The following is a 14,144-nucleotide window of genomic DNA, read 5'->3' as shown; positions in this document are numbered from 1 at the left end:
AATCCTCAATCCTCAATCTTCAATCTTCAATACTCAATCTTCAATCCTCAATCCTCAACCCTCAATCCTCAACCCTCATTCATCAATCCTCAACACCCAATCCTCAATCTTCAATCCTCAATCCTCAATCCTCAGTCCTCAAACCTCAATCCTGAATCCACAATCCTGAACCCCCAATATTCAGCCCTTAGACCTCAACAATCAGTTGTGTGTCCTCAATCGTCAATAGAATATCCTCAATTCACAGGTTTCAATACTCAATACTCAGCCTGCAATCTTCAAATCTCTAGCCACAAACATCAATTCTCATCACTCAACCCTCAATATTCAACGTACAACCCTCAACCATCAATCCTCAGTCCTCAAAACTCAATCCCTAATCCTCAATCCTGAATCCTCAATCTTCAGCCCTTAGTCCTCAACAATCAATTGTCAATCCTCAGTCCACCATAGAATATCCTCAATTCACAGTTTTCAATACTCAATCCCTATTCTTCAATCTTCAAAACTCAATCCACAAACATCAATTCTCATCACTCAACCCTCAACACTCAGTCCTCAATCTTCAATCCTCCATCCTCAATCCTCAATCCTCAATCCTCAATCCTCAATCGTCAGGCTTCAATGCTCAATACTCAATCTTCAATCCTGAATCCTCAATCCTCAATCCTCAATCATCATTCTTCAATCCTCAATACCCAATCCTCAATCTTGAATCCTCAATCCTCAATCCTCAATTCTCAATCCTCAATCCTCAGCCCTCAGTCCTCAAACCTCAATCCTTAACCCTCAGCCCTCATCCTCAATCCTTAATCGACAATCCTCAATCCTCAATCTTCTATCCTCAATACTCAATCTTCAATCCTGAATACTCAGTCCTCAATGTTCAATCCTCAATCCTCAATTATCAATCTTCAATCCTCAATTCTCAATCTTCGATCCTCAATCTTGAATCCTCAGTCCCCAATTCTCAATCTTCTATCATCAATCCTCAATCTTCCCATCGTCAATCCTCAATACTCAGTCTGCAATCCTCAATCCTCAATCCTCCATCCTCAACACTCAATCCTCAAGCGTCAAGCCTCAATCCTCAATCCTCAATCCTCAATCTTCAATCCTCAATCCTCAATCCTCAATTCTCATTCTTCGATCCTCAATACCCAATCCTCAATCTTCAATCCTCAATCCTCAATCCTCAATTCTCAATCCTCAATCCTCTGTCCTTAGTCCTCAATCCTCAATTCTCAATCTTCAATCCTCAATACTCAATCTTCAATCCACAATCCTCAATCCTCAAACCTCAATCCTCAATCCTCAATCCTCAACCCTCAATCTTAATCTTCAATCCTCAGTACTCAATCTTCAATCCTCAATCCTCAATACTCAATCCTCAATCATCATTATTCAATCCTCAATACCCAATCCTCAATCTTCAATCCTCAATCCACAATCCTCAATCCTCAATCCTCAATCTTCAATCCTCAATCCTCAATCCTCAATCCTCAATCCTCAATCTTCAATCCTCGATACTCAATCTTCAATCCTCAATCCTCAATCCTCAATCCTCAATCCTCAATCCTCAATCCTCAATCCTCAATCCTCAATCGTCAATCTTCAATCCTCAATACTCAATCTTCAATCCTCAATCCTCAATCCTCAATCCTCAATCCTCATTCTTCAATCCTCAATACCCAATCCTCAATATTCAATCCTCAATCCTCAATCCTCAATCTCAATCCCCAATCTTCAATCCTCAATACCCAATCTTCAATCCTCAATCCTCAATCCTCAATCCTCAATCCTCAATCCTCAATCCTCAATACTCAATCGTCAATCTTCAATCCTCAATACTCAATCTTCAATCCTCAATCCTCAATACTCAATACTCAATCCTCATTCTTCAATCCTCAATACCCAATCCCCAATCTTCAATCCTCAATCCTCAATCCTCAGAACTCAAACATCAATACTCAACCGTCAGTCCTCGTCCTCAATCCACAACCCCCAATACTCAATCCTCAATCTTCAATTCTCAATCCTCAATCCTCAGCCCTCAATCCTCGGTCCTCAAACCACAATCCTGAATCCTCAATCCTGAATCCTCAACCTTCAGCCCTCAGTCCTCAACAATCAGTTGTCAATCCTCAATCCTCAAGAGAATATCATCAATTCACAGTTTTCAATACTCAATACTCAATCTGCAATCTTCAAATCTCTATCCTGAAGCATCAATTCTCATCACTCAACCCTCAACACTCAGTCGTCAATCCTCAATCCTCAATCCTCAATCCTCAATCCTCATTCTTCAATCCTCAATACCCAATCCCCAATCTTCAATCCTCAATCCTCAATCCTCAATTCTCAATCCTCATTCCTCAACCCTCAGACCTCAAACAGCAATACTCAACCCTCCGTCCTCGTCCTCAATCCACAACCATCAATCCTCAATCCTCAATATTCAGTCATCAATATTCAATCTTCAGTCCTCAATCCTCAATCCTCAATCCTCAATCCTCAATCCTCAATGTTCAATCCGCAATACCCAATCCTCAGTCATCTATCCGCAATCCTCAATCCTCAATCCTCAATCTTCAATCCTCCATACTCAACCTTCAATCCTCAATACTCAATCTTCAATCCTCAATCCTCAATCCTCAATCCTCAATCCTCATTGTTCAATCCTCAACACCCAATCCTCAATCTTCAATCCTCAATCCTCAATCCTCAATTCTCAATCCTCAATCCTCAATCCTCAGACCTCAAACATCAATACTCAACCCTCTGTCCTCGTCCTCAGTCCACAACCCTCAATCCTCGATCCTCAATCTTCAATCATCAATATTCAATCTTCAATCCTCAATCCTCAATCCTCAATACACAATCCTCAATCCTCAATGTTCTATCCTCAATACGCAATCCTCAATCTTCAATCCTCAATCCTCAATCCTCAATCCTCAATCCTCAATCCTCAACCTTAATCTTCAATCCTCAGTACTCAATCTTCAATCCTCATTCCTCAATCTTCAATCCTCAATCCTCAATCTTCAATCCTCAATACCCAATCCTCAATCTTCAATCCTCAATCCTCAATCCTCAGTCCTCAATCCTCAATCCTCAATCCTCAATCTTCAATCCTCAGTCACAAATCCTCAATCTTCAATACTCACGCCTCAATCCTCAATCTTCAATCCTCAATCCTCAATCCTCAGTCCTCAATCCTCAATCCTCAATCCTCAATCTTCAATCCTCAGTCACAAATCCTCAATCTTCAATACTCACTTCTCAATCCTCAATCTTCGATCCTCAATACTCAGTCTTCAATCCTCAATCCTCAATCCTCAATCCTCAATCCTCATTCTTCAATCCTCAATACCCAATCCTCAATCTTCAATCCTCAATCCTCAATCCTCAATCCTCAATCCTCAATCCTCAATCCTCAACCCTCAATCCTCAATCCTCAATGTTCAATCCGCAATACCCAATCCTCAATCTTCTATCCGCAATCCTCAATCCTCAATCCTCAATCCTCAATCCTCAATCCTCAATCCTCAATCTTCAATCCTCAATACTCAATCTTCAATCCTCAATCCTCAATCCTCAATCCTCAACACTCATTCTTCAATCATCAACACCCAATCCTCAATCTTCAATCCTCAAACCTCAATCCTGAATTCTCAATACTCATTCCTCAATCCTCAGACCTCAAACATCAATACTCAACCCTCAGTCCTCGTCCTCAATCCACAACCCTCAATCCTCGATCCTCAATCTTCAATCATCAATATTCAATCTTCAATCCTCAATCCTCAATCCTCAATACTCAATCCTCAATCCTCATTGTTCTATCCTCAATACGCAATCCTCAACCATCAATCCTCAATCCTCAATCCTCAATCCTCACCCTCGAGCCTCAATCCTCAGTCCTCAAACCTCAATCCTGAAGCCACAATCCTGAACCCCCAATATTCAGCCCTCAGACCTCAACAATCAGTTGTGAATCCTCAATCGTCAATAGAATATCCTCAATTCACAGGTTTCAATACTCAATACTCAGCCTACAATCTTCAAATCTCTATCCACAAACATCAATTCTCATCACTCAACCCTCAATATTCAACGCACAACCCTCTACCATCAATCCTCAGTCCTCAAAACTCAACCCCTAATCCTCAATCCTGAATCCTCAATCTTCAGCCCTCAGTCCTCAACAATCAATTGTCAATCCTCAGTCCTCCAGAGAATATCCTCAATTCACAGTTTTCAATACTCAATCCCTATTCTTCAATCTTCAAATCTCAATCCACAAACATCAATTCTCATCACTCAACCCTCAACACTCAGTCCTCAATCTTCAATCCTCAATCATCAATCCTCAATCTTCAATCCTCAATACTCAATCTTCAATCCTCAATCCTCAATTCTCAATCCTCAATGCTCAATCCTCAATCGTCAATCCTCAATCCCCAATCCTCAATCTTCAATTCTCAATCCTCAATCCTCAATCCTCAGTCCTCAATCCTCGATCCTCAATACTCAATCTTCAATCCTCAATCCTCAATCCTCAATCCTCAATTCTCAATCCTCAATCCTCAATCCTCAATCTTCAATCCTCAATACTCAATTTGCAATCCGCAATCCTCAATCCTCAGTCCTCAATCCTCGATCCTCAATACTCTATCTTCAATCCTCAATCCTCAATCCTCAGTCCTCAATCCTCAATCCTCAATCTTAATCTTCAATCCTCAGTACTCAATCTTCAATCCTCAATCCTCAATCCTCAATCCTCAATCCTCAATCTTCAATCCTCAATACTCAATCTTCAATCCTCAATCCTCAATCCTCAATCCTCAATCCTCAGTCCTCAAAACTCAATCCCTAGTCCTCAATCCTGAATCATCAATCTTCAGCCCTCAGTCCTCAACAATCAATTGTCAATCCTCAGTCCTCCATAGAATATCCTCAATTCACAGTTTTCAATACTCAATCCCTATTCTTCAATCTTCAAATCTCAATCCACAAACATCAATTCTCATCACTCAACCCTCAACACTCAGTCCTCAATCTTCAATCCTCAATCATCAATCCTCAATCTTCAATCCTCAATACTCAATCTTCAATCCTCAATCCTCAATTCTCAATCCTCAATGCTCAATCCTCAACACCCAATCCTCAATCTTCAATCCTCAATCCTCAATCCTCAATTCTCAATCCTCAATCCTCAATCCTCAGACCTCAAACATCAATACTCAACCCTCAGTCCTCGTCCTCAGTCCACAACCCTCAATCCTCGATCCTCAATCTTCAATCATCAATATTCAATCTTCAATCCTCAATCCTCAATCCTCAATACACAATCCTCAATCCTCAATGTTCTATCCTCAATACGCAATCCTCAATCTTCAATCCTCAATCCTCAATCCTCAATCCTCAATCCTCAACCTTAATCTTGAATCCTCAGTACTCAATCTTCAATCCTCATTCCTCAATCTTCAATCCTCAATCCTCAATCTTCAATCCTCAATACCCAATCCTCAATCTTCAATCCTCAATCCTCAATCCTCAGTCCTCAATCCTCAATCCTCAATCCTCAATCTTCAATCCTCAGTCACAAATCCTCAATCTTCAATACTCACGCCTCAATCCTCAATCTTCAATCCTCAATCCTCAATCCTCAGTCCTCAATCCTCAATCCTCAATCCTCAATCTTCAATCCTCAGTCACAAATCCTCAATCTTCAATACTCACTTCTCAATCCTCAATCTTCAATCCTCAATACTCAGTCTTCAATCCTCAATCCTCAATCCTCAATCCTCAATCCTCATTCTTCAATCCTCAATACCCAATCCTCAATCTTCAATCCTCAATCCTCAATCCTCAATCCTCAATCCTCAATCCTCAATCCTCAACCCTCAATCCTCAATCCTCAATGTTCAATCCGCAATACCCAATCCTCAATCTTCTATCCGCAATCCTCAATCCTCAATCCTCAATCCTCAATCCTCAATCCTCAATCCTCAATCTTCAATCCTCAATACTCAATCTTCAATCCTCAATCCTCAATCCTCAATCCTCAACCCTCATTCTTCAATCATCAACACCCAATCCTCAATCTTCAATCCTCAAACCTCAATCCTCAATTCTCAATACTCATTCCTCAATCCTCAGACCTCAAACATCAATACTCAGCCCTCAGTCCTCGTCCTCAATCCACAACCCTCAATCCTCGATCCTCAATCTTCAATCATCAATATTCAATCTTCAATCCTCAATCCTCAATCCTCAATACTCAATCCTCAATCCTCATTGTTCTATCCTCAATACGCAATCCTCAACCATCAATCCTCAATCCTCAATCCTCAATCCTCACCCTCAAGCCTCAATCCTCAGTCCTCAAACCTCAATCCTGAAGCCACAATCCTGAACCCCCAATATTCAGCCCTCAGACCTCAACAATCAGTTGTGAATCCTCAATCGTCAATAGAATATCCTCAATTCACAGGTTTCAATACACAATACTCAGCCTGCAATCTTCAAATCTCTATCCACAAACATCAATTCTCATCACTCAACCCTCAATATTCAACGCACAACCCTCAACCATCAATCCTCAGTCCTCAAAACTCAACCCCTAATCCTCAATCCTGTATCCTCAATCTTAAGCCCTCAGTCCTCAACAATCAATTGTCAATCCTCAGTCCTCCATAGAATATCCTCAATTCACAGTTTTCAATACTCAATCCCTATTCTTCAATCTTCAAATCTCAATCCACAAACATCAATTCTCATCACTCAACCCTCAACACTCAGTCCTCAATCTTCAATCCTCAATCATCAATCCTCAATCTTCAATCCTCAATACTCAATCTTCAATCCTCAATCCTCAATTCTCACTCCTCAATGCTCAATCCTCAACACCCAATCCTCAATCTTCAATCGTCAATCCTCAATCCTCAATTCTCAATCCTCAATCCTCAATCCTCAGACCTCAAACATCAATACTCAACCCTCAGTCCTCGTCCTCAGTCCACAACCCTCAATCCTCGATCCTCAATCTTCAATCATCAATATTCAATCTTCAATCCTCAATCCTCAATCCTCAATACACAATCCTCAATCCTCAATGCTCTATCCTCAATACGCAATCCTCAATCTTCAATCCTCAATCCTCAATCCTCAATCCTCAATCCTCAACCTTAATCTTCAATCCTCAGTACTCAATCTTCAATCCTCATTCCTCAATCTTCAATCCTCAATCCTCAATCTTCAATCCTCAATACCCAATCCTCAATCTTCAATCCTCAATCCTCAATCCTCAGTCCTCAATCCTCAATCCTCAATCCTCAATCTTCAATCCTCAGTCACAAATCCTCAATCTTCAATACTCACGCCTCAATCCTCAATCTTCAATCCTCAATCCTCAATCCTCAGTCCTCAATCCTCAATCCTCAATCCTCAATCTTCAATCCTCAGTCACAAATCCTCAATCTTCAATACTCACTTCTCAATCCTCAATCTTCAATCCTCAATACTCAGTCTTCAATCCTCAATCCTCAATCCTCAATCCTCAATCCTCATTCTTCAATCCTCAATACCCAATCCTCAATCTTCAATCCTCAATCCTCAATCCTCAATCCTCAATCCTCAATCCTCAATCCTCAACCCTCAATCCTCAATCCTCAATGTTCAATCCGCAATACCCAATCCTCAATCTTCTATCCGCAATCCTCAATCCTCAATCCTCAATCCTCAATCCTCAATCCTCAATCCTCAATCTTCAATCCTCAATACTCAATCTTCAATCCTCAATCCTCAATCCTCAATCCTCAACCCTCATTCTTCAATCATCAACACCCAATCCTCAATCTTCAATCCTCAAACCTCAATCCTCAATTCTCAATACTCATTCCTCAATCCTCAGACCTCAAACATCAATACTCAACCCTCAGTCCTCGTCCTCAATCCACAACCCTCAATCCTCGATCCTCAATCTTCAATCATCAATATTCAATCTTCAATCCTCAATCCTCAATCCTCAATACTCAATCCTCAATCCTCATTGTTCTATCCTCAATACGCAATCCTCAACCATCAATCCTCAATCCTCAATCCTCAATCCTCACCCTCAAGCCTCAATCCTCAGTCCTCAAACCTCAATCCTGAAGCCACAATCCTGAACCCCCAATATTCAGCCCTCAGACCTCAACAATCAGTTGTGAATCCTCAATCGTCAATAGAATATCCTCAATTCACAGGTTTCAATACACAATACTCAGCCTGCAATCTTCAAATCTCTATCCACAAACATCAATTCTCATCACTCAACCCTCAATATTCCACGCACAACCCTCAACCATCAATCCTCAGTCCTCAAAACTCAACCCCTAATCCTCAATCCTGTATCCTCAATCTTCAGCCCTCAGTCCTCAACAATCAATTGTCAATCCTCAGTCCTCCATAGAATATCCTCAATTCACAGTTTTCAATACTCAATCCCTATTCTTCAATCTTCAAATCTCAATCCACAAACATCAATTCTCATCACTCAACCCTCAACACTCAGTCCTCAATCTTCAATCCTCAATCATCAATCTTCAATCCTCAATACTCAATCTTCAATCCTCAATCCTCAATCCTCAATCCTCAATCCTCATTCTTCAATCCTCAATACCCAATCCTCAATATTCAATCCTCAATCCTCAATCCTCAATCCTCAATCCCCAATCTTCAATCCTCAATACCCAATCTTCAATCCTCAATCCTCAATCCTCAATCCTCAATCCTCAATCCTCAATCCTCAATACTCAATCGTCAATCTTCAATCCTCAATACTCAATCTTCAATCCTCAATCCTCAATACTCAATACTCAATCCTCAATCTTCAATCCTCAGTCACAAATCCTCAATCTTCAATACTCACGCCTCAATCCTCAATCTTCAATCCTCAATCCTCAATCCTCAGTCCTCAATCCTCAATCCTCAACTCTCAATCCTCAACCCTCAATCCTCATTCCTCAATGTTCAATCCCCAATACCCAATCCTCAATCTTCTATCCGCAATCCTCAATCCTCAATCCTCAATCCTCAATCCTCAATCCTCAATCCTCAATCTTCAATCCTCAATACTCAATCTTCAATCCTCAATCCTCAATCCTCAATCCTCAACCCTCATGCTTCAATCATCAACACCCAATCCTCAATCTTCAATCCTCAAACCTCAATCCTGAATTCTCAATACTCATTCCTCAATCCTCAGACCTCAAACATCAATACTCAACCCTCAGTCCTCGTCCTCAATCCACAACCCTCAATCCTCGATCCTCAATCTTCAATCATCAATATTCAATCTTCAATCCTCAATCCTCAATCCTCAATACTCAATCCTCAATCCTCATTGTTCTATCCTCAATACGCAATCCTCAACCATCAATCCTCAATCCTCAAACCTCAATCCTCACCCTCAAGCCTCAATCCTCAGTCCTCAAACCTCAATCCTGAAGCCACAGTCCTGAACCCCCAATATTCAGCCCTCAGACCTCAACAATCAGTTGTGAATCCTCAATCGTCAATAGAATATCCTCAATTCACAGGTTTCAATACTCAATACTCAGCCTGCAATCTTCAAATCTCTATCCACAAACATCAATTCTCATCTCTCAACCCTCAATATTCAACGCACAACCCCCAACCATCAATCCTCAGTCCTCAAAACTCAACCCCTAATCCTCAATCCTGAATCCTCAATCTTCAGCCCTCAGTCCTCAACAATCAATTGTCAATCCTCAGTCCTCCATAGAATATCCTCAATTCACAGTTTTCAATACTCAATCCCTATTCTTCAATCTTCAAATCTCAATCCACAAACATCAATTCTCATCACTCAACCCTCAACACTCAGTCCTCAATCTTCAATCCTCAATCATCAATCCTCAATCTTCAATCCTCAATACTCAATCTTCAATCCTCAATCCTCAATTCTCAATCCTCAATGCTCAATCCTCAATCGTCAATCCTCAATCCCCAATCCTCAATCTTCAATTCTCAATCCTCAATCCTCAATCCTCAGTCCTCAATCCTCGATCCTCAATACTCAATCTTCAATCCTCAATCCTCAATCCTCAATCCTCAATTCTCAATCCTCAATCCTCAATCCTCAATCTTCAATCCTCAATACTCAATTTGCAATCCGCAATCCTCAATCCTCAGTCCTCAACCCTCGATCCTCAATACTCAATCTTCAATCCTCAATCCTCAATCCTCAGTCCTCAATCCTCAATCCTCAATCTTAATCTTCAATCCTCAGTACTCAATCTTCAATCCTCAATCCTCAATCCTCAATCCTCAATCCTCAATCTTCAATCCTCAATACTCAATCTTCAATCCTCAATCCTCAATCCTCAATCCTCAATCCTCAGTCCTCAAAACTCAATCCCTAATCCTCAATCCTGAATCCTCAATCTTCAGCCCTCAGTCCTCAACAATCAATTGTCAATCCTCAGTCCTCCATAGAATATCCTCAATTCACAGTTTTCAATACTCAATCCCTATTCTTCAATCTTCAAATCTCAATCCACAAACATCAATTCTCATCACTCAACCCTCAACACTCAGTCCTCAATCTTCAATCCTCAATCATCAATCCTCAATCTTCAATCCTCAATACTCAATCTTCAATCCTCAATCCTCAATTCTCAATCCTCAATGCTCAATCCTTAACACCCAATCCTCAATCTTCAATCCTCAATCCTCAATCCTCAATTCTCAATCCTCAATCCTCAATCCTCAGACCTCAAACATCAATACTCAACCCTCAGTCCTCGTCCTCAGTCCACAACCCTCAATCCTCGATCCTCAATCTTCAATCATCAATATTCAATCTTCAATCCTCAATCCTCAATCCTCAATACACAATCCTCAATCCTCAATGTTCTATCCTCAATACGCAATCCTCAATCTTCAATCCTCAATCCTCAATCCTCAATCCTCAATCCTCAACCTTAATCTTCAATCCTCAGTACTCAATCTTCAATCCTCATTCCTCAATCTTCAATCCTCAATCCTCAATCTTCAATCCTCAATACCCAATCCTCAATCTTCAATCCTCAATCCTCAATCCTCAGTCCTCAATCCTCAATCCTCAATCCTCAATCTTCAATCCTCAGTCACAAATCCTCAATCTTCAATACTCACGCCTCAATCCTCAATCTTCAATCCTCAATCCTCAATCCTCAGTCCTCAATCCTCAATCCTCAATCCTCAATCTTCAATACTCAGTCACAAATCCTCAATCTTCAATACTCACTTCTCAATCCTCAAACTTCAATCCTCAATACTCAGTCTTCAATCCTCAATCCTCAATCCTCAATCCTCAATCCTCATTCTTCAATCCTCAATACCCAATCCTCAATCTTCAATCCTCAATCCTCAATCCTCAATCCTCAATCCTCAATCCTCAATCCTCAACCCTCAATCCTCAATCCTCAATGTTCAATCCGCAATACCCAATCCTCAATCTTCTATCCGCAATCCTCAATCCTCAATCCTCAATCCTCAATCCTCAATCCTCAATCCTCAATCTTCAATCCTCAATACTCAATCTTCAATCCTTAATCCTCAATCCTCAATCCTCAACCCTCATTCTTCAATCATCAACACCCAATCCTCAATCTTCAATCCTCAAACCTCAATCCTCAATTCTCAATACTCATTCCTCAATCCTCAGACCTCAAACATCAATACTCAACCCTCAGTCCTCGTCCTCAATCCACAACCCTCAATCCTCGATCCTCAATCTTCAATCATCAATATTCAATCTTCAATCCTCAAGCCTCAATCCTCAATACTCAATCCTCAATCCTCATTGTTCTATCCTCAATACGCAATCCTCAACCATCAATCCTCAATCCTCAATCCTCAATCCTCACCCTCAAGCCTCAATCCTCAGTCCTCAAACCTCAATCCTGAAGCCACAATCCTGAACCCCCAATATTCAGCCCTCAGACCTCAACAATCAGTTGTGAATCCTCAATCGTCAATAGAATATCCTCAATTCACAGGTTTCAATACTCAATACTCAGCCTGCAATCTTCAAATCTCTATCCACAAACATCAATTCTCATCACTCAACCCTCAACACTCAGTCCTCAATCTTCAATCCTCAATCATCAATCCTCAATCTTCAATCCTCAATACTCAATCTTCAATCCTCAATCCTCAATTCTCAATCCTCAATGCTCAATCCTCAATCGTCAATCCTCAATCCCCAATCCTCAATCTTCAATTCTCAATCCTCAATCCTCAATCCTCAGTCCTCAATCCTCGATCCTCAATACTCAATCTTCAATCCTCAATCCTCAATCCTCAATCCTCAATTCTCAATCCTCAATCCTCAATCCTCAATCTTCAATCCTCAATACTCAATTTGCAATCCGCAATCCTCAATCCTCAGTCCTCAATCCTCGATCCTCAATCCTCAATCTTAATCTTCAATACTCAGTACTCAATCTTCAATCCTCAATCCTCAATCCTCAATCCTCAATCCTCAATCCTCAATCTTCAATCCTCAATACTCAATCTTCAATCCTCAATCCTCAATCCTCAATCCTCAATCCTCAGTCCTCAAAACTCAATCCCTAATCCTCAATCCTGAATCCTCAATCTTCAGCCCTCAGTCCTCAACAATCAATTGTCAATCCTCAGTCCTCCATAGAATATCCTCAATTCACAGTTTTCAATACTCAATCCCTATTCTTCAATCTTCAAATCTCAATCCACAAACATCAATTCTCATCACTCAACCCTCAACACTCAGTCCTCAATCTTCAATCCTCAATCATCAATCCTCAATCTTCAATCCTCAATACTCAATCTTCAATCCTCAATCCTCAATTCTCAATCCTCAATGCTCAATCCTCAATCGTCAATCCTCAATCCCCAATCCTCAATCTTCAATTCTCAATCCTCAATCCTCAATCCTCAGTCCTCAATCCTCGATCCTCAATACTCAATCTTCAATCCTCAATCCTCAATCCTCAATCTTCAATCCTCAATCCTCAATCCTCAGTCCTCAATCCTCAATCCTCAATCCTCAATCTTCAATCCTCAGTCACAAATCCTCAATCTTCAATACTCACGCCTCAATCCTCAATCTTCAATCCTCAATCCTCAATCATCAGTCCTCAATCCTCAATCCTCAATCCTCAATCTTCAATCCTCAGTCACAAATCCTCAATCTTCAATACTCACTTCTCAATCCTCAATCTTCAATCCTCAATACTCAGTCTTCAATCCTCAATCCTCAATCCTCAATCCTCAATCCTCATTCTTCAATCCTCAATACCCAATCCTCAATCTTCAATCCTCAATCCTCAATCCTCAATCCTCAATCCTCAATCCTCAATCCTCAACCCTCAATCCTCAATCCTCAATGTTCAATCCGCAATACCCAATCCTCAATCTTCTATCCGCAATCCTCAATCCTCAATCCTCAGTACTCAATCCTCAATCCTCAATCCTCAATCTTCAATCCTCAATACTCAATTTGCAATCCGCAATCCTCAATCCTCAGTCCTCAATCTTCAATCCTCAATCCTCAATCCTCAATCCTCAATCCTCAATCCTCAATCCTCAACCCTCGATCCTCAATACTCAATCTTCAATCCTCAATCCTCAATCCTCAGTCCTCAATCCTCAATCCTCAATCTTAATCTTCAATCCTCAGTACTCAATCTTCAATCCTCAATCCTCAATCCTCAATCCTCAATCCTCAATCTTCAATCCTCAATACTCAATCTTCAATCCTCAATCCTCAATCCTCAATCCTCAATCCTCAATCCCCAAACTTAATCTTCAATCCTCAGTACTCAATCATCAAGCCTCAATCCTCAATCCTCAATCCTCTACCTTCAATCCTCAATACTCAATCTTCAATCCTCAATCCTCAATCCTCAATCCTCAATCCTCAATCCTCAATCCTCAATCGTCAATCTTCATTCCTCAATACTCAATATTCAATCCTCAATCCTCAATCCTCAATCCTCAATTCTCATTCTTCGATCCTCAATACCCAATCCTCAATCTTCAATCCTCAATCCTCAATCCTCAATTCTCAATCCTCAATCCTCTGTCCTTAGTCCTCAATCCTCAAT

The sequence above is a fragment of the Calliopsis andreniformis genome, unplaced genomic scaffold (assembly GCF_051401765.1).
Source record: "Calliopsis andreniformis isolate RMS-2024a unplaced genomic scaffold, iyCalAndr_principal scaffold0030, whole genome shotgun sequence".
NCBI lineage: Eukaryota > Metazoa > Arthropoda > Insecta > Hymenoptera > Andrenidae > Calliopsis > Calliopsis andreniformis.
This window is presented reverse-complemented; position numbering follows the sequence as displayed.